Here is a 20,085-nt window from a genome sequence, read left to right on the forward strand (position 1 = left end):
GCACAACTCTAGGGGGCGTCACTTCCACTGCAGTTGGCACAAACGATGCTCTGAGGATGTACAGATGCACCATGCGTGCTGGCTTACGAGAGGCCCTGAAGAAGCAAACCTCTGTACTGAACTTTGAGAAAAAGGGCAAACAGCCAGCTGTACCCCATACTTTAGTAATTGGAGGCATCAGGGATTTGTACAAAGACATTTATTGAGCACTACTGGTGGCGTAGTGGTGAAGAGTTTGGCTACTAACCAAAAGGTTGGCAGTTCGGATCCACCAGGTGCTCCTTGGAAACCCTGTGGGGCAGTTCTACTCTGTCCTATAGGGTTGCTATGAGTAGGAATCCCTCAATGGCAACGGAGGGTTTTTTGCTGTGTGCTAGAGGAGGTGCCTAAGTTATTGCATATAATGTCATCAGTCACTGGGGAGGGAGGTCTAATTTTTCTCTTTGCTACGGCAAAAGCTACCACCGCTGAAGCCAGCAGGCTTATGTAGCTTGACCAGCATGTTCTAAATCTGAGAACCTTTATACAGGGTATACTCACTATAACCCACCCCCTGTCAGCTGCTCCCCATTAGCTGACTCGAAGCCTCCCCACCTGAACACTTCCCGTTGGCCAGGGAAGGCATGTGCACTCCCAGCCCTTGCTTTGAGCCTGTGTTCTCATTCTACTACCCGACATGGGCCCCGTTCTCTTCCCACTAGATGAACCGTGCATATGATTATTGGTGGGATTTGCTGGGACAGGGAGTTAAGGTTAAGAGGGCAAGGTGACTCTTGACTTTTTGGGGGCTCATCCTTTACTAATTTTAATAAAAGCTTTATGAACTCACTTCTGAAAAGAACATACATAAAAACTTTCACTCGTAGCTTCTGAGGGTTCACCCAAAAAAAAACAAAAACAAACACAAACTCAGTGCCATTGAGTCGATTGTGACTCATAGCGACCCTATAGGACAGAATAGAACTGCGCCATAGAGTTTCCAAGGAGCACCTGGTGGATTCAAACTGCCAGCCCTTTGGTTAGCAGCTGTAGCACTTAAACACTACACCACCAGGGTTTCCACTGAGGGTTCACAGACGTCCCAAAAGCCGATAACCCTCAGTTGAATAATCCCAGGCCCAGGCCAGAGTCCTCCAGAGCCACTGATAACATGCTTAGCAGTAGTACAGTGCTAATCACAGTGGGGTGAAGGACCAGTGGGGGCAGGCAGAATGAGAGTCATTCGCTGTATGTGCAATCACATGGCACCAGGCATAATCCCGTGTATCAGTTCCTGGTGTTTAATACATAAGATTTGTGAGGTCAAAGGAATGGAAAGGAAATAAATACACACATGTGAACAGCTGGAAACAAAGACACTGTTCTCAGCAGCAACACAACAAACTCCACCTAATTATAACCCTATAGCAAACCCTAACCCAACTTCAAAATTACTTCCAATTCAGGTTATTAGATTACTTTCCTAAGTCTCTTTAATTAAAACGTTCTCAAAATAAAGAGGTATATTTTAATCCCTGTAGACCCTCTGTGAGCAGCTGACCATCCTTAAGGAATCTTCTACCCATCGCAGGCAAATTACCCATCCATGATGTTCTTCTGAAAGGGGTTCCATTGAGAATGCCTCTCACCTAGAAAGTCATTCACTCAAGGACATTGACACGGCAGCTGCTTGCAGCATATGACAGTGTCACATGGCCCATCATATTTCACTTCTCTTCAAACAAACCCATGAGTAATATCAAGACCTTCAGTCTCGGTCATACCACCTTCCTCATTTTATTTCACATTTTCCCCAAACTCACCGTCTGGAGACAGAGGTTCCAGACCTTGAGAATATGAATTAAGTGTTTAATTGTGTCTATTTCTGGAATAGTACTGCTGCCTTGGTTTGAGGGTCAGAGATGAGCACTGTAAGACGCTTTAAACTTTTTCCAGATAAATATTAGGAAATTTGGATATGAATTCTTAGTCCGTATCTTTGGAGTGGTGTCTACTATTAGCTGAACTGTTAAAGTCTTAAGATTTCACAAATAATCCTAAACACTTTACTAGAAATTAATTCATGTATCTTTGAGTTCATGTTCATGTGTAATCTACTGTTGTTTTCTGGCGTGTGTTTTGGGGGCAGTTAAGATTTATTCCACAAGCACCTGGGGATATCCTGCTTCCTGTTATATATTTCATAGCAGGACACTAAAACTGAATCAAGCCAAGTGTACCATCTCAAAGAATAATCTGTAGCAACTGATGATTAGAGCAACCAATGCCTTAGAGCAGTGCTTCTCAAATGTTAATATGCATACAAATCCCTTAGGAATGTTGTCAACTGACAGGTCTGGGATAGGAACTCAGGTTCCAGGCCCAGGTGATACCAGTACTGCTGGTCTACCATACTGTGAGTAGGCAGGCTTTAGAGAACCCAGTTTTGACTTGCCATTATTTCCTTTTCTCCACTCATTTTGGATCTAGCAAAATTTAATACCCGTTCTTCACCTTTTTACAGACATTTCTCATCTCATTGTTCCATCTGCATTTCTCTTGAGCCGGTACTCTTACACAACCACAGGCCCAGAGGCACTGATCACCATATGGGTCCGGAATTGAAAGACTTGTTCTTTGAAAGAAGGCTTTAATTGCAGTTGGCATTTCAGAGCCAGACACTGAGACAACCATCTGGCAGACAGCCACCATGGTCTGCGATGCTGGCAGAAAACACCCCATGGCCCTGGAGACCAGGTGGGACAAGTCTATTGGCCTGTCAGACACAGCCATGGCGGGGATACCCAGTAAGGAAGGTACCCACCGCCTTACATTAAGCAAGGTATGCATGGGTTTACTTGTATTTACTTACTCATCTGTAGAGAACAATCTCCCATGGGTTTCACCACATCTTTGACGTGGTAAGAAAACAGGTGAAATTGTTCACTACAGATGAGTAAAGAAACACAAGTAAACCCGTGCGCACCTTGCTTATTGAGTAATCTGTCCCTGCCTCTGAGCCAAATGAAGCAAGTCAAGCAACCTAGAAGAGTCTCTGCATGGTATTCCCAAGTGACTGCCTTCCTCATCAAATACTTTGGCCAACTACAAACAAACAAGAAACGCCCCATGGTTGTCAAAGAACACTGATATTTTAGGAATAGTTCATTTCTCTGAACATCTATCACATATTAAGAACTTCTGATACGGAATGTTGTTTTAGTTTTAAAACTGTGTTTGGACTGCATTTCCCTAAGTAATTGTTAATATCTTGAGAGCAGGATGGTACTCAGTGATAATTGTCTTATAATTCCTGCCTTGCACATAGTAAGTACTCAACAAATGCCAGAAGAATTTTAAATCATTATCAATGCCTGTTGGAAATGAATGGTGTTATCTCAGTTTTCTACAATCTTGTCCAAAAAAAAAAAAAATGCTGATTTAAATACCAGTCCCCATTCATGTCACTAGAAAATAAAGACTAAAACCAAAGCATGTCAACCCATTGCTAATGAAAGAAATGTAAATTAAAAGTGCACACCGTTTTTCCCAACTATCTCATATTGGAAAAAAATCAAGTCTGATTATATCATATCGGAAAAAAATCAAGTCTGATTAACATAGTGGCTTGGGCAAGGTGTGGGAAATAGCTATTCTAACAATGCTGGGCGGCATACACTGGTATACTGTATTTCACACAAATAATGTGTGCATTATGCATTTTTTGCCAACATTGCAAACCCCTCGCATGTTATTTTCCTAAGTACCCCCCATGGGTGTTATATGTGTGGGTGCATTGTTTGTGAAAATACAGTAAGTTCTCTGGTATATATATCAATTATATCTATAAAACCTACAAACACAAATAGCCTTTCATCTAGCACGTTCAACTCTAACGATTTATGATGTTCACCAATAAATTCACTGCATCATTATTTGTAAGGGCAAAGGATGGCAACCAGTCTAAATGTTCATCAAGAGAGGGCTATTAAATAAATTAGGGCACATCTGAAAAAAGGTGTACAATGAAACAATTAAAAAAAATGAGAAGCAGCTCCATTGTGGATATGTTTATAAGGGTTGAAGCCCAAGCTATAGGATTCAATGACTGAAACAAGGTGTAGAGCTGGTAACTGGGCTGCATATCCTCTGCTGCCCCTCCACCTTTGGTCACTGCCTCTCTGACTCAGTAGGCTGAACTTTATGGACTACAAAACTGGCTCCCTTATCCTTAAGCTTCTGTTAGTTTTGGCCAATGGCGAACCCAACAGTATACAAGAGGGGCAGAAGAGAGTGTTTGGGCTATGTGTTACCCTGACTGCCTCCCTGTGGAGTTTTCTCCAGCTGGCTAAGTCTTCAACTGAAGGTCACAACCTCTATGCAGTCGTAGATGCTATTCTTCCCTCTCCTTGCCTCTTTGGCCTAGGAAGTCAAGTCAGCTATCACTAGTCCTGCGAAACTGCCCCGTCCCCTGTGGTTTCCTTATACCCTGCCATACGCTTTGTAAATAGTCCTTTTATAATGCCCTCCTCAAATCATCCTAATTTGAGTAAGCCATTTGTTTGCTGCTGGAACCCTGACTGATACACCATTCTCTCTCTCTCTCTTTGTGTGTGTGTGTGTGTGTGTGTGTGTGCGTGTGTACACATACTTATAAATGCTGCAGACACTCTCTGGGAGAAGATGCAAGAATGTGGGAATGTCATTTGACACAATAAAAGGAAAATGAATGCCCAAGAAACAGAGGTGGGAAAGCAACTTTTTTTTTTTTTTTTTGGTCATTGTATAGTTTTCTATCATAATTTTTTAAAAAAATATTTTAATTTAAAATAGACAAATGAAAGCAAGTCTGGTTCTCCCACGGCAGATGTGGCTGTTGTTGTGTGCTGTTAAGACGATTCTGATGCATAGCAACCCTACACGACACAGTAGAACTGCCCCATAGGGTTTCCAAGGCTTTATGGGAGCAGATTGCCAGGTCTTTTTTCCTACGGAGCCACTGGTGGGTTCGAACCACTGACCTTTCAGTTAACAGCCAGGGCTTTTCTTCAAGTCACATGGTCTCTGAGGCCAGGACCAGTCCTAAAGAAACTATTCTTAGCTAACAGGGAGAGCATGGTGTGGGCAAGAAAGAGACAAATGCCCTGAAAGCAACACTTTTCCTATTGTTCTAATAATACTTTTTAAAATCCTTTCTAGGATGACATAATACTCAAAAAACTCTCTTAAATGGCTGGGAAGTCATTCTAATCAAAAACGTAGTAAGAAATGATATATATTATTCCACAGTGAAATTGCCTCCCATTTATTTGGATTTATATTCCCCACACAGTAAGAGATTTAAAACAAACATCAGGTTGGCCCCTGCCTTGTGTGGCTTACCATTTAGTTTGAGCGGTAAAACGAACAAATGTGACCTAACGTGCATCAGTTACTTGCCTTTAAATGCAAGCATGAGGTCAGAAATGCAGAGAGAACTGATAAGGAGTATCTAGCTTCATGGAAGAGTCAGGCCTTGAAGGGCAGGTAGTTTGGAGAGGCAGAGGAAGGAAGGAAATCACTCTGGGTTGAACACATAGCTTGGACCAGGAGGGATTAGACAGAATGGAAGAACACAGAATTGAGGGGTCAGAGCTCTGAAGAGTGAGAAGCATTCAACAAACATATGCATCCTCCATTCTGCAGATGGAAGGACTAAGGCACATGTTGTTTTAGGTTGTGCACCGTTAATAGGATTGGCTTGGCCAAAACCAGACGATAAGAGGCAAGTGGAGTTGAGGAGGCATGGGCCAAATCCCATCAGGTGCATGACAGCCAAGGATAGAATGCCATGCTTTGTCCACCTAAACTTTACTATGGAAATATTTTCTTCTAAAAATGATCTGAATAAAAGTGGTGCCTAGTTTTAGAAGCTTGAAAGTGAAGAGCTGGCAAATAAGCCACCACAACTGGGCAGCTGTAGACCACCTTAACGTAACTCCAGGCTAAACTCACTATTATGTCAGTAACTACGAATGAACTAAAGAAGGAGGTGTATGTGTTTACTTGCGTGTTTTCTCTCTCTGTTTTTACTTGTTCAACTGAGGAAATTCATCTTTGAGAGTTTGGCTTCAGTAGCCTTTTGACTCATGAGTTTGCTTTAATAGTTGACTGTGCATTGCTTCAAACAAACTGGCTAAACAAAAATTTGTCCCCACCAAATAGGTCAATTAAGGATTAAAAATAGTTTTGTTTTCAAGGGATTAATCCAATGGGGTACTTTAAGTTGAAAGCTTGACTGTGTCTTTAAACTATTTTTTTTTTTTTTAATTTTATGTACAAGGAAATTTTTAAGAAGCCATCTACAGAATAAAACAGGCTGCAGTGAAATGGAAAAGTAATTGGCTTTCTCGAGTGATGAACATAAAATAACGGAGCTGGAGTTCCAATTACATCCTGCCCTATTTAACACTCCCGGCCTCAATACATCCAAATAACGCCCAACTACACACACTGTTTTCTTGCATCCCTGGATTTCTTGGACGACTGAGGAATGAAGGACAATTTGAGTTTTCCAAAAATTTGTTGCGTTTGCCATTTTTTGGAGGGATGAGGGAATACATGTGCCAGAATCAGGTCATATATTAGGGGACAAAAACCAAACATTGAAAAGGATTCTTGCAGATGGAAATATCGATATTGTTGCCAAAGGCAGTATTTTAGAATACTAGTACTTCTGTTATGTTCCAAAAGCTGAAATGCCTTTGGCTCTTTTCAGTTACCTTCCCTCAGCTTCAATTAGGGATTGTGTGGATAAAAGCCGCTACTTCTGGAAGCTGGGGCGAGGCAAGCAGCTGCAGAGAACACCACCATCAAAGCTTGGCAATTTTGGCTTCTCACTGATTTTGACAGTGCATTTTATCTGGCAAACCCTGACTTCAGAAAACAGAGACGAGTCAAGAATCAGAGCATGTGGGAGCTGGGGCTGAGGAAAAGAGTCGAAAAACGTAGCTACATGAATGCAAATAAGGTAGAGTAGCAAGCGAAGGAGTATCATGTGACACCATTTCATGAACTTTGGAAATAATGACTTTCTTCTACTGGGAAGTCCTTTAAAGGTGGTGGTTTACAGAAAGTCATGGCAAACTGAGCACACAATTCGGTCTCAGTTGATAGGACCGGATGGAGTGATGTAGCAAGAAGGAAAATAACCCAGAAATTAATGAAAATTAAAGACGATTAACTGACTCTCTTGGTGACGGTCACATGGGGATCGGTGAATGACACAGGCAAGACAAGGAGCCAATGATTTGGGGAGTTTTACGACATTCCAATTACTGTAAAATAACTTGTGACTCACCAGAAAAGTTAATATACGTACACAAATACATATTATTCATCTGCTCACATTAAACCCTTGTGGAAAGGGTGAAGAGTATAAGACATGGTTCATTTCCTCAAGATGCTTATGATCTTGAGGGGAATGTGAGGAACGAAAGAATGTGTACGCTGTTGACATTTACCCAAAGGGCTTTGGAAATGGAATACGTCTAAATGAAGACATACTCTTCCATTCGGTTACTCCTTTAGGATTTAAACAATCCTTTATCTCAAAATGCTGAGACATCTTAATGCAAAATGCAAAGCAATAAAAATAACCCCTTGCGTCTTAAACGCTAGCGAGTGGCCATCTAAGATGCATCAACTGGTTTTCAACCCACCTAGAGCAAAGGAGAATGAAGAACACCAAAGACACAAGGTAATTATGAGCCCAGGAAGCAGAAAGGGCTACATAAAGCAGAGACTACATTAGCCTGAGACCAGAAGAACTAGACGGTGCCCGGCTATAACCAATGACTGTCCTGACAGGGAACACGAAAGAACCCCTGAAGGAGCAGGAGAGCAGTGGGACGCAGACCCCAAATTCTCGTTAAAAGACCAGACGTAATGGTCTGACTGAGACTAGAATGACCCCAGACGTCATGGTCCCCAGACCTTTTGTTAGCCCAAGACAGGAACCATTCCCAAAGCCAACTCTTCAGACAGGGATTGGACTGGACTATGGGATGGACAATGATGCTGGTGAAGAATGAGCTTTTTGGATCAAGTAGACACATGAGACTATGTTGTTGTCTCCCGTCTGGAGGGGAGATGAGAGGGTAGGGGGGTCAGAAGCTGGCTGAATGGGCACCAAAAGAGAGAGTGGAGGGAAGGAGTGTGCTGTCTCACTAGCGGGAGAGCAATTAGGAGTATATAGCAAGGTGTATATAAATTTTTGTATGAGAGTCTGACTTGATTTGTAAACTTACACTTAAAGCACAATAAAAATTAAAAAAAGAAAAAAAAGCCCTGCTTCAAAAAAAAAAATACGGCAATTAGAGATTTTTTAAAACGTAGTAACCATAGATAACCAGAAAACTAGACATCTGAGCTATGTCATCTGCTTTGACTAGGCCTGAAATCTGATTTCAATATCAGTTTCCCGTGAGATCAGGCTTTTCCCGGGTGAGTTTCTCAGTGAAGGCTTTCCCTCCTCCCTTTGGAAGTACGTTGCAGTGTCCTGGTCCAGGCATAGCGTCTAAAAGGTTTTGCAGTTACACTTTCACGAAATATGTGAAAATACTGGTCAAGGCAGATGCTTCCCATATCCACCCTGCCGGGAACACTACTGTACTCAGGGCAGGAATCGGTTTAAGGGTTGATGAAGCTCAAGATGCTTGGTTTCTGACAATGAAATGACCTAGGTGTAGACTGGGCTGGGGGAGGTAAAACAGCGATTACTACAGGTATAGCCTACGGATGCGTTAGGTTTGGTCTAAACATGTTTCTTTTTGAGATGTGAACTAAGTTTTAAAGTTAGGAGATTTCACATAAAAAGCTGGATTTCCAACTTCGCTAAGAACAAGAGTGGGCCTGCGTTGGCCCACAGCCACAGTTCGCTGGAGATGGGTACGCGCCCCCTTCACGCGGCACACAGGCCCTCCGGTTGGCCTCCTCTCTGCTGCTCTCTCGTCTCCTATCTCCCTGGCTCCAGGGGACATCACAATTTTTACTCTGAATAATTATTTAACACTTCCATCCAATTCTTTCTTCCAGTATTAGAGAATATAAAAATCACGCATTTAGTTCTCTAATGTGGATATTTTCTAGTATGGGTTGAATTCTGTAATGTGGATATGCACGTTTCGATTCAAGAAAAAGAGCCATCTAATTTCAAAATCAGATTTGTGTGGGATAATAAGAATTACATAATGATTATATAACTATCATTATTATTATTATCACCATTTATTGAATGCAGACCAATATCTAGTCCAGCACTCAGTTGGGTGATTATTTCATTTACTCAACACAACAAGCATGTAATTCATCCTCATTGTTTTATACTAGGGGAAACCGAGGGTCAAAGAGGTGAACACTTATCTAAGGTCAACAAGAGATAGACAATGAGAGAGAAAGCCACAGATCACATGTAAGCCCCTCTTCCTTCCATTGAAAAGTTTAGGATGAGCGTTTCACGCTCATTCCAATGGAAGGCAAAGCCATTAGGCATGGCTTGTAGGAATTGAGGGGAGTGTCTCAGGGACAAGGGAAGGAGTAAGTTCTTAGAAAAAGCTTTGGTTCTCTGTAATTACTTCACTTCCTAAATTATTCACTATCCTAAATATATATAAAAAAAATACATATACATATATATGTAACAAGGGCAGCTTGGTGAAGTCCAAGTTTTAGCATCAAAGACCAAGTTCATGGTGTCTGATTTCAGGCTCTGCCACATATAAGTTGTATGACTATGTGCAAGCCACATAACTTGTTGGAACCTCTGTTTCCTGATCTATGAAACGGTGCCTTTTAGAGTTAAAATGGGGAGTAAAGATACTTGCAATATACGTGAAAATCTCTAGGCAACACAAAGTGCCAGGCAAGCATTCTCTTGTTAGAAAAGTAACATTCCATTCCATGGTCTTGCTCACCAATGAAAATTACAGCAAAGCCATGACAAGATAATTCAGTTCGGTAAACCTATGCCTACTCGCCAGTGGAATGCAGCAGCTTGATGACATCTAAAAAAAACCTTTCAGGAAATTTGAGTGAATAGATACATTGAAATATAATAACTTTTAGTTACTACAGTGCTCCAAAGCTTTCAAAGAGATATAATGGAATCACTCATTGTTACAATAAAGTTCCCAAGAGTGCATAAGATCCTTAAACAACGCTTCCAGAACCAAAGGACAACCCCATCTTAGGATCTTGTTCATAACCAGCTTACCCAACCAAAACCAAACCTTCTGCTGTTGAGTTTTTTCCGACTCATAGGGACCCTAGTTTCCAAGGAGTACCTGGTGGATTCGAACTCCTGACCTTTTGGTTAGTGGCCATAGCACTTAACCACTACGCCGCCAGGGTTTCTGTAACCAGCTTAGGTCTGGCAAATAAACATTAACTTGAGGATCAAATCCTCTGCTGAGTCTTCAAAACATTATCAGGCGAGAGCTGATCCACTTTGGCTTTGAGACGCTCCGTTATTAGCATGTTGGCAACACGCTAATAAAATTAGTGAGTTTGACGTGCTGAGATGGGGAGGCAATGAAGGGCCTTATGATGGTGGAATTCTAAAATGCTGGAATAAAGTTATGCTTGGCTTTCTTTCTCAAGGAAACAAGCCCAATGCATTCCAATTCATAGCTGAATGAGAGAACTGGAGAATATGAGCAATAATTTTATTAGATTTAAAAAAAGATCTAATTAACAAGAATCGCTATGTGCCATCCAGACATATGGAAAACGAAGTTCCTCAATCTCCCCTCTTTGAGGTCATTTCCTCATATAGACATTAATTATATAATCTATTTTTAGGCAAAGAATGCACACCTTCTACCTTTGTTTGCCAACCGCTCGCTGCGCTCCCCCCCCCCCCGCCCCAGGTATTTTGGTAAGTGCGCTATGCTAATATTTTTACAGCCACATGTAAAAAAAATTGGCTTAAGGGCGCTTATGAAAACACCTCACGTGGGGAGAGTGCGTTTGGCAAACAAACAGAAGACGTGTGTTATTTTCTTAAAAATACGATGATTCTGCTGTAACCGAAATCCACTGCCGTTGACTTGACTCCGACTCATAGCAATCCCACAGGGCTTCCAAGGCTGTAAATCTCCACCGAAGCAGACCGCCACGTCTTTCTCCCACGGCAGCGCTGATGGTTTAGAACCACCGACCTTTCAGCGAGCAGTCGATTGCTTTAACCACAATACTGCTATATTATTTCTAAAATCAGAAACTAGTTGCTGCGTTGATTCCAACTCATGGTGCACTCCGCCTCACCCTCCCGTGTGTGTCAGAGCAGAACTATGCTCCGCAGGGTTTCCATGACTGCGACTTTGCAGAAGTAGGTCAGCAGAGCCTTCTTCCTGGGCATCTCTGGGTGGATTCACTAGTAGTCAAGCCCTGAACCATCTGCACCACCCAGGGGCCCTACACGATTTCTACTGGAGGAGAATTCATTGTGTTGGAAGTGGGAGCAGATTGCAGTAGAAAAGGCTCTGGACGGACTGTGCCACCTGGGTGCCCATGGCCAATGACTCAATCACCCTGCCTGTCTTCTGAATGACCAAATGGGGTGAACACAGTGATCTTTATGGTTCCTTTCATTTTGAAAAATATTCACAATTCAATGCCTAAAAGGTCGATAAAGCTGAAGAATTCACATATGTCCTAGCTCAGACCTGGCAGCCCTGTTTAAACGAAATGAGAAGACTCTTCAGTTCATAAGGAAAATGGCTTCAGGGCCATGATGCGCAGGAGTGACTTCACGTTTCGTTTGTTTTCCCCCGCTAACAGAGACACCCATCTTTATAACTTTATAGTATGCTGTTTAAATGCACACCCTCCCCACAACACTCCTAGACAAACCTGACTGCTGCGGCTGACCAGTCCAGCAAGAGCAAAACTACAGAGAGTCATTTGTGTATCATGAGGTCAGAAGGAAGGAAAATTGTGGCAGGTGACAAAGGACCACTTTCCGTACTGTTCTTGTAGGCATTTCCTCTAATTTTATGGGGGACGTGGAGGAAATTCTGATTTGGAGCAGAGACAGTCACTGTAACAGTTAAAACAACAAGCTTCAGTGTTCGAAATGTCGGTGTTTACTCCGAAGACATTCTCTAAGCTCAGCTTGAGTGATTAGTAATAATAAAAACAGGGATGATGGTATAAAAACATCCTATTGCTTGATCAATGCCTTGATTATGTCTGACGAATGGTTCTGCAAGATTGGTATTATCGTTAGCATTTTACAGAAGAGGAAACTGTTTAAGTAACTTGCTGAGGTGGCAGAGACAGCAAACTTGTAAACTACAGGAAAGCAGGGCCTGTAATCCGTCATGTTCCCTGATGGGTAGCTCCAACCTAGGGTCTGCTACATAACAGGGGTGCAAAAACATGGGTGGAACGAATTAAAAAATAAAATTTAAAGTCAGGCGGTTTCCACCATGCCATCTATTCAAGGCTAATTTTTGACCCCAAAATGCAAATTAAGAAAAAGAAATATGGCCAGTTTTCAGGAAATGAAAGTGGAAACCACACCCAGCAGAGTTTCATAATAAACTATGATTATATTAAAACTGTGATCCACTTCTAAAAAAAAAAAAACTTGGAGAGATTTTTAATTCATTGGTAACAGCCAAGGTACTCTTGACTGGTTGGTGTCAGCACTGAACAGGCACGTTCAGATTCCCTTTGGTTTCTAAGATAACACCAAACACTTTGAAACCTCCCCACTTCGTATTTTTCAAGCAGAGGAAGTGAAATAAAAAAGGAACAAGTTTCGAGCATTGTTAAGGCTTCAAGAAAAGACAACAAAGGGCAGGAAATTTGAAACAAAATCTGAGAATCTGCCCTTAAACTGGGCAGTGTTGCTTGTTTTCTCCACTGTGGCTGAATGAGAAAGTGTAAGGTTGGTCTTTGCCTTTCCCGGGTGTTACTCATCGCTTTCATGACCTTAGTGGTATTTGTAGTTAACAGCATAAAGGGCTTCAGTGAGGGTATGTGGCCTAGATCTATATGACGATACCCTACAAAGAGTGGAAAATCAGCTCCCCCCTAGGCTGTAACAATCTCACTAAGATTGATAAGGAGCAAGAAAAGAATTTACGACGTGGTGCCATTTGATTCCTAAAGGGCTATGGAGTCAAGATAGATTCCAGTAGCCATTTTAATAATGGAAATGAGAACTGCACACAAAGCCCTCAAAGTGCAGTCTCCTAACATTTAATGCAGTACTGGAACACAGTGGGTCCCTTCCAGTGGTGTCACCAAAGGGGTGTGGGGGCTGTGGATCACACTGGGTGACCCTGTCAGAGGGGTAACACCAAAATACCCATTAAAAAAAAAAACTTTGTTGTCAAGTCACTTCTGACTCATAGTGACCCATGTAGGATGGAGTAGAACTGCCCCATAGTGTTTCCAAGGAGTGGCTGATGGATTTGAACTGCTGCCCTTTTGGTCAGCAATCAAAACTCTTAACCACTGCACCACCAGGGCTCTGCACCTAAATGACTGTCTATAAAGTTTTTGTGCAGTGTTTCAGCAGAAATTTATTATTTTCTTATAAACATATCCCTCTAGTTAGTTATAACAACAAAAACCATTTTTTGTAAGCAGAGCTTACATGTATCCATACACCTACGGGCTAAAACTCTATGTTAATATCCTTTTGAACCTTCTAATTCGCTCTGGTCCAAGCTGTCATTATTACCCAATTACAATGACACTTCAAAACACAAGGTTTTATCTGCACTTACTACAAGCACACGCTGTTGTTTTCATTGCTGCTGGTGTTTTTATACTGGCTGATTTTGTCCTTCTGATGTTTTAGCTACAATATTGCGGTAATTGTCATGGAGGTATGACACCATGTGTTACCGCACTGGGTGACACCAATCCTAGCGACGCCACTGGCTCCTTCTATCTATAGGGAAAGGCCGTATTTGCATATTGAAATAACATTTAGTACCAAGGATATGTTGTTGTTGTCGTTAGGTGTCTTCCAGCAGATTTCAACTCACAATGGCCCTATGTGACTGAGCAGAACTGCCCCATAGGGCTTTTTTATGGTAATCTTGCAGATCGCCAGGTCTTTCTCTCTGGATATGCTTGGTGGGTTCGAACCGTAAACCTTTAGCTTAGTAGTCGAGGACTTAACCATTGCACCACCAGGGTTCCTTGCCAAGGACAAGGTTGAATTAAGTAACAAACTTGGAAACATTTCGACATACCTATGACTAGGAAGTCAAATTACAATGTTTTTTACTTCTTAAGAAGACATTATTTGCAAGCTTTAGTATGCACCTAACTTTGGTGTCTTCCATTTGTTCCCCACAGGAATAATTTATTCATTAAACTCTGAAATGAGTGACAACTAAAAAACCAAACCAAACCCATTACTGTCGAGTCGACTCCAACTCACAGCGACCCTATAGGACGGCACAGAACTGCCCCATTGGATTTCCAAGGAGCACCTGGTAGATTCAAACTGCCGACCTTTTGGTTAGTAGCCAAGCTCTTAACCACTGTGCCAAGAGATGTGTAAAATGCTGCATGGCCCCAGAGGCGCTTGAGAAATACAAATTCACTGCATTTCACAGCGTTGTCCATCTTAGGGCGCTAGGGCATTTTGAGCTTGCCGTTCCCTCCCCTTGCTTGTTCATCCCCTGACTTCGGCTTGTCTCTGCTCAAATACCACCTTATCAAAGAGGCCACTCTTGACCAGCCTATCTAAAATTACACAAGCACCCCACCATCACTCTCTGCCCCTTGGCTGCACTTACCATCCCCTGACATGTTAGTATAGTTCTGTTTGTTAATTCATGCACACAGGCCTTGTTCACCACTGTGTTCCCAGACCCTTGAACACTGCCTTGGATGTGGCATTTGGTTTTCAATAAACACTTGTTGTTGTTGATCGCGTTCCATTTCCCTACCTCCTCCAAAGCCAGGTTTCACATCCCATCCCCGGGGTTCCAAGAGCAACCTGTGGCTCTTCTGATAAATTCTCCTTACTTGTAAAACATCAGTGCAGATCTGGAGTTGGTTGACAAGGAATAAGGATGTGCTCACAGGGGAAAGAGGACAATTTTTCCGAGTCAGTGAAAAATTTTTAAAAAGAAAATTAAAAAAACTCAAATTTGGTTACTCAAAAGTAGCAGTAAAAGGAAGTCAGTTCACAAGTTACCAAGAGTTTCCTTCCTAAACAGAGCTGTTCATGGAAGCGGGAGGCCACAGATCAGACAAGAGAAGACATCGCTTTCAAAACAAATTGGACTGATCTCAAGGGCATGATTTAGAACTGCATGGTGCAATACTGCAGCCACAAGCTACATATGACTTTTTAAATCTACATTTAAATTAATTAAACTCAAATAAAATCACATATTCAGTTCCAAGTCATACTCGCCATATTTCAAGTGCTTAATAGCACTTATATCTACACTGTACAACATGGCAGCTACTAGCCACACGTGGGTATTGAGCACTTGAAATGTGGCAGGTGCAATTAAGAAACTGAACTTCAATTTTTATTTTATTTCAATTAATTTAAACTTCAAAATAGCTGCCTGTGGCTATTCGCTGCCATATTGGACAACACAGTTATAGATGATCCCTAAAATTCCCATTCTCCTCAAGGTCTTTGAAGAGACACATTCAAATAATTTCTTAGCACCTATAATCACAGTGGAACACATCAAATTATTTGTACCTCCCCATTCTTGTACTTTGGAATTAAAGGCTGTGTCTGTCCTAGATATACGATCTCTAATGTTTACGGACATTTCTTTTTCACAATACGCTCTATTTATAATATTTTGTTGTAGGAGGATCCAGTCAGGCCTCTTTTATGGATGATGTTTTTAGCTTTAATCTGAAAATGGCTGTACAAGTAGTATTTATTGCCTTGTGTAAGAACAGTGTGCTTAAAGTCTACGGCCATGGGATGGTAGAGATTCTAAACCTTCCAACTCCACGTGGAAATACTGGGTAAAGGGAAGTTACAGGGGCTGGTAGCAGTCTCAGAGGAGAAAATTTGCCCTGAAGGAATGCTTTTAATTGGGTTTAGCTTCCATCACAAGAATCCAGCAGAAGTGGCTTTCCTGAAGGTACTGGGATTTCCCCCTGTGAATAAATTCTCCCATTGGTCACCCCTCTGCTATGTTCTTCTAGAAATTCTCTCTTATTTTGCGTGCTGTGACTTAAACCCTCCATAAAACCCTGAAGAAACGGCCAATATTTTTTCTAAAGTGCTAATTTCCTTGCTTTAGGCTTATGTAGGCTTTGCCTGGAAACTAATCTGTACCCCTCAGCTCTGCATTACGTTTCAGTCATTGAAACGGGACTTAATGAGAATTACTTGATACCGTAGGAGTCAGATGAGCCTTACTTTTTGTTTTTCTTTTAAACACACTTTTATCTTAGGCGCAAGGATTTGCATTTTGAGAGTCTGTGCCAGCTGAGTTGAGCCCTCACGGGTTTCAGCGTGTTGCAAGCCTAGTTCAGTCCATTTCTCTCACTTCTGGGACCTTCTGCTGCTGCCACTCATGGCTTAAGAGTTTATTATGGAACTCTAGCCCTTGTCCCTATCTGTCTTATGTCCCTACCTCTGCAGTGATACTACAGACAACAAATCATTTAATACAAGACACCTTCTTAAAGAAGTTGGGATGGAACTTTTATTATAAACGGTAGTCGGGCCAGTAGGCAAGCCCCTTCCCAGTGGGATTTCTGATCTAGCTCTGCCGTGCTTCTCTTTCCAGCTCCCTTGTAGCCTTCTTTTTCAGATCTCCATGGAAGCTGAGGAACCAGAGTGGTTTTTGGTGTTCTTTAGCTCAGCATCGTGCAAAAGAACTTGCTGTCATAATGACACCAGGGTGCACGACAATGCATGAGGAGTGGTCCGAGGCAGCTCCCATGTCAGTCATGGCTTGGCTGAGCTCCAGAACTGCTTCGACATGGTCAGCGGACACACTCCCCTGGCAGGCATCATTCCAACTTCCCCTGTTTATTGAGGCAAGTGGAGAAGTATTAGCCTGGGGCTAACAAGTGGACAATGGTGCCTCTGTAGACTCTTACCCAGCCTTTCAGACCCATTTTTTTTTTTTCCTTCCTTTGGATAGTCTTCCTTACTACCTAAACCCAACTCACAGTGCTCTGACTCTTTTGGTCTTGAATTTAAACCACCTTTATTGTGACAGAACCTTTTCGAGGAACCCGTGTTTACTCTGATTCTGCAGGTAAGTTTCCAGAAGTAAAGGGATTTTGATTCTCTCATAACTATACTCCAAAACCTTGCTTTAAGGGCTAAGGTGCACCTGTCCCAAGCCATGGTGTTTTCAATTGCCTCATATGCATGCTACAGCTGGACCATGTATAAGGAAGAAGGAAGAAGAATTGAAGTCTTTGAATTATGGTGTTGGTGAAGAATACTGAATATACCATGGCCTGCCAGAAGAATGGACAAATCTATCCTGGAAGAAGTACAGCCAGAATGCTTCTTAGACACAAGGACAGCAAGACTTCATCTCACACACTTTGGACATGTTATCAGGAGAGACTAGTCCCTGGAGAAGGACATCATGCTTGGTAAAACAGAGGGTCAGCGGAAAAGAGGAAGACCTTCAATGAGATGGATTGATACAGTGGCTGCAACCATGGGCTCAAACATAGCAATGATTGTGAGGATGGTGCAGGACTGGGCAGTGTTTTGTTCTGTTGTACATAGGGTCACTGTGAGACAGAATCAACTTGATGGCACCTAACAACAACAACAACAAAACATTGTTTATATTTGTTACAAAGGATTTCAAGTCAGTAGATGGAAGCTTTTGAATCTAGCAACTGGTACTTCTTTGCTGCAGGACATCAGATAAGTACCTTGACCTTTCTGGGCTGCAGCTTCCTCATTTGTAGCCTATGTGGGTTGGAAACCCTGGTGGCGCAGTGGTTGAAAGCCACGGCTGCTAACCAAAAGGTTGGCAGTTTGAATCTACCAGGCGCTCCTTGGAAACCCTATGGGGCAGTTCTACTCTGTCCTATAAGGTCGCTATGAGTCGGAATCAACTCGATGGCAACAGGCTTGGTTTTTGTTTTTGTTTTGGTGGGTTAAGTTAGATCAGCGTTTCTCAACCTGGGTTCCACATTACAACCATACGGAGAGGTTTTGAAAGAATGTTGGTGCCAGGCCTTTACCCCAGGGCAAATGAATCAGAACCTCTAGAGGTTTTGCTCAGCCATGGGTATTGTTTGATTTCAATGTGCAGCCAGGTTTGAGGAAGTAAATACAGTTCAGGGAAGGACATATTCTATATGAAGTGGAGAACTCAACAAGAACAAATATAAGGGCTATAGATGGGGCCATGGCAGTACTGGATAGAAGTGGGCAGGCCTACATGCAAACCTTCTTGACTCTGGGCTGCCTGCTAGGAAAACTGCAAATGTATTATAACAGAACCTTATTATAAATGGATACAGGTAGAGTCAAGGCCAACCCCCAAATTTTTCTTACGTGACTCAAACTGTCATGTTTCAGGGTGACGTAGGGTTCACAAACAGAATTGCCTCCAAGACCTTTAGTTGCCATTGTATAAATTCTTCCTTGAAGATCATATTTAGATTAATTTTTAAGTACAAATTTGACAAATTCAAATATTTTTAAAGGGTGGAAATCCTTTGCCAATCACCAAGGAGACAATAAGCTTAAAGGCAGATCTGTTTGAAAGATCTGAGGAGCAATTTTCCTGAGAAAGCTGAATTTCTAAAGTGCTTTGACCCCATAGGGCAACATGAATGGTAAGTTCAAGGAGACCAATGTGAGAAAGCCTATCTCCCTTTAGATAATCTAGAAAAAGAGTTGATACAGTAAACAGTTACTTAAATGGGAGCTAGCAGCTGCGGGTAAGATTTTCCTTCAGAAAATCACAAAGCTAAATAAAAACAACACAAACAAGACAAGCTTTAACGCAACATATTCCTGCAATTTACACTCTTCCTACTCCTACTCCTATTCCTACTGAGCACCATCTATGTACCAGGTCTGAAGAAGAACCATTTCTGAATTTAAGTCTTAGTATGATTACATTTGCCTTAACAGGAAAAATGTAAAAACTACAAACATTTTAAAGGATTATATAAAAGACATTATTTCAGAAGATTCACTCTCAAATCCCTTCTAAAAATGAAGTACATAAAAAGGTAGAATTAAAATCTATTATCCTTTGAAGAAAATCTCTCAAATTATACTACAAATTCATGAACCCGGTTATTGTTGTTGTTTTTATGGTGGTAAATACCTATGTAACAAATTGCTAGCCTTTTTAATATTCTTCACGTGTACTATTCAGGGACAGTTATATTTACCATGTTGTTCAACCATGAGTATTATCTGTTTTCAAATTTTCCCATAACCTTTAACGGAAGGTCAGTGCCCTCTTAGCAGTCAGTTCCCCCTTTCTCTTCCCTCCCTTCTGCCCTGCTAACCACTAATAAACTTTGGTCTCTATACACTTGCTGATCTTAGATAGAATGAAGCCTGTCTTTGCCGGAAAAATCTCTACTGAGGAGAATGGTTCAGAATGATTCTCATTTCTGAGCCTACTGGAAAAATTATCCCAACAAATACTGGTGGGAAGAAGAGAATGAAGTCCATATTACAGTGTGGGAGCTGATTTAATGTGTTTTCCTTAACCAAAATTAGGTAAAACTACATTGTGACTCAACTTCCCCTTATACGCTGTAGAGCTAATAGCACTTGTACAGAGCAAGCCGCAGGAATGCAGAAGTATATATAATAAAGTAGCTTGGGGTGCTGGCAAAAACTGTCTGCAATATCTGCTGTTCCTAACAGAGGTCATTCTCTGAGATGGGATAATTATACCCATCTCAGAGGGTTGTTCTAAATACTAAGTATGGCATACAACCGAAGCTGTTTTGCAAATAACAAAGCACTCTACAAATCTAAGTAACTATTAAAATGATTACTATAACTGGGCACGCTCAATACGTTTTCTTCAAAGTTACCCGACTAGACTTTTTGTTTGTTTTCGTCAGCACCCTTCCCCCAGCAAAGAAGCACCCCTC

At 41.7% G+C, this 20,085-nt stretch overlaps 1 protein-coding gene across 3 annotated transcripts in view; it reads right to left on the bottom strand.

Annotated features, from left to right (window-relative positions):
* Window positions 1-20,085, bottom strand: part of TGFBR2 (transforming growth factor beta receptor 2) — a 98,281-nt gene that overhangs the window by 60,813 nt on the left and 17,383 nt on the right. The gene's annotated exons all lie outside the window — the stretch shown is intronic.

The sequence above is a fragment of the Elephas maximus genome, chromosome 27, assembly GCF_024166365.1.
Source record: "Elephas maximus indicus isolate mEleMax1 chromosome 27, mEleMax1 primary haplotype, whole genome shotgun sequence".
Lineage (NCBI taxonomy): Eukaryota > Metazoa > Chordata > Mammalia > Proboscidea > Elephantidae > Elephas > Elephas maximus.